Source organism: Chlorocebus sabaeus, chromosome 2, assembly GCF_047675955.1.
Source record: "Chlorocebus sabaeus isolate Y175 chromosome 2, mChlSab1.0.hap1, whole genome shotgun sequence".
NCBI classification, from domain to species: domain Eukaryota; kingdom Metazoa; phylum Chordata; class Mammalia; order Primates; family Cercopithecidae; genus Chlorocebus; species Chlorocebus sabaeus.
In genome coordinates, this window is record NC_132905.1 from 47,769,498 (window position 1) to 47,771,867 (window position 2,370).

General features: G+C 40.3%; 1 pseudogene; it reads right to left on the reverse strand.

Annotated features, from left to right (window-relative positions):
• Positions 1 to 779: 779 nt before the first annotated feature.
• Positions 780 to 1,705, reverse strand: LOC140709460 (small ribosomal subunit protein uS5 pseudogene; annotated as a pseudogene).
• Between the last annotated feature and the right edge of the window lie 665 nt (positions 1,706 to 2,370).

Consider the following 2,370-nt stretch of genomic DNA (forward strand, 5'->3'; position numbering starts at 1 on the left):
AGAATATTAGTATACTTTTTAAGCCTGTATGTGTGTTTGCTTAGAATAACTTACAGAAAATGTTACTCTATTATAAAGTTTAACAATGAATCTCTCTGCATGTTTAACATATGTAGTTGTCATAGTATTTTGTATTCTCAGTTTGAAAATTCAAAATAAGAAGCAAAGCCTTAATGCTAGTTACAAATAGAATATTTAGACTCTACTTGGATATCTACGTGTATGTATTAAATGTTCCCAATGAAAACACAAATATTTTTCAAATAAGCATTTTCTTTCATCTAAAGAACATTAAATATTCAGATACATTATCCAAGTGTATATAGAAACAACAATCAATAGAGTAATTTTATATCCACCAAGCATTTTAGGTACATTAATTAGGCAGCAGTTATGTTTTTGGTGCGGAGAATACAAAGAAGAATGTTACATAGTTAACGGTAAGAGGAGGCCCAGACTTACATTACACAATATGCCTCAATGGACTAGATGCTGTGATAGACTTAACTAGAATTCAAATATTCTTCTGTGGGCTTCACACATATTAACTTATTTAGTTTTCTTACGATGACACTTAACAGGTAAGTAAATAATACTTACATTTATTCATCATAAAACCGGAGTTCAGAGAACTTAAGTGATTTTCTTCATTTCACAGGCTACAAAATGGTAAGGATATAATTCTAACCTAGATCTTCAAATTAAAACATACACACTTATATTTGAATAACATTTTTTTTTTTTTTTTTTCAGGCTTAATTCATTTTATTTTTCTTGTACAAAAACCCTATGTTGTAGCCACAGCTGGAGCCTGGGTCCGCTGCACAGAGACTCTGGTGTGGGTCTTGACAAGGTGGTCAGTGAATTCCTGATAGGGAGACTTGGTAAACACAGTCTCCTTCCAGAGGTCAGGGGTCAGGTAGCTGTAGGTCTTAGAGATGGCATCAAAGGTGGCCTTGGCGAAGTTGCCCAAGGTGGCAGTGCAGCCCCGGGCTGAGGTGTAGCAGTCATCAATACCAGCCATCATGAGCAGCTTCTTGGGCACAGGTGCTGAGACGATGCCAGTGCCCCTGGGTGCAGGGATGAGGCGCACCAGCACAGAGCCGCAGCGGCCTGTCACCTTGCAAGGGACGGTGTGGGGCTTGCCGATCTTGTTCCCCCAGTAGCCTCTGCGCACCGGGACAATGGAGAGTTTGGCCAAGATGATGGCCCCACGGATGGCAGTGGCCACCTCCTTGGAGCACTTAACACCCAGGCCGATGTGGCCATTGTAGTCCCCGATAGCAACAAACGCCTTGAACCTGGTGCGCTGGCCAGCACGGGTCTGCTTCTGCACTGGCATAATCTTCAAAACCTCGTCTTTGAGAGAGGCCCCCAAGAAAAAGTCAATGATCTCAGATTCCTTAATGGGCAGAGAGAAGAGGTAGATCTCCTCCAGGGACTTGATCTTCATGTCCTTGACCAAGCGGCCCAGCTTGGTGACGGGCATCCACTCTTTATCCTCGGCCTTGCCTCCGCGAGCTCCGCGGCCTCGGCCCCGGCCCCGTCCACGGCCGCGACCCCGACCCCGGATGCCACTGCCGAAACCTCCGCGGAAGCCACCGCGGTTCCCCATCCCAGGGCCACCAGGGCCTCCGGGCCCCCCCGCTGCACCGGCGTCATCCGCCATTTGGTGTTCTCTCGGAGAAGAAGCTTGAATAACATTTTAATCTGTATTCCTGAAATCTGGCTACTGTTCATTTTATGAATGATGGTTTTTGGATGATTAACTACATATTCAATACTCATATTGATGTTAGTAGTCCTTTGTTTCTTTAACATAAAAATTTTAAATGAAAACATGATAATGGTCATAAATAAATAAATGGAGTCAATTTTTGGACTTTCCACATTTAATATTTTTCCTTCATTACTTCATTGTGGTATGAGTGTACTCCCGGCATAAAACCCATAATATTTGGCTTATTTTTTGGTGACTCTATCAGCTCTTTGGGGGAGGGGTTACTTCATATTAATCTCTTTCTTTTATCGTTTAGATTACTCTCTGGCATGCATTATATGCTCAAAAGTTGTTAAATATATGAATGGATCCCTAGGACCTAACTACATTACATTATTACCAACAAAACATTAAAGGCTTAGTGATGTTCCCTATGTCTAGTTCAATTTCAAATTACATGCTTTATTAAAAGAGACCCTAAAATGTGTGTTTCTTGAAAGATTTTCCTTGATTTACTATCAAAATTATTATTTAACTTATTATTGTATTTTATAATTATATCCTTATTTTCTTAATTTGAACTTCTTGGTTAAAATCTTAACTGTTACAAATATTTTAAACATTGGCATTACATGATAATATAATTCATT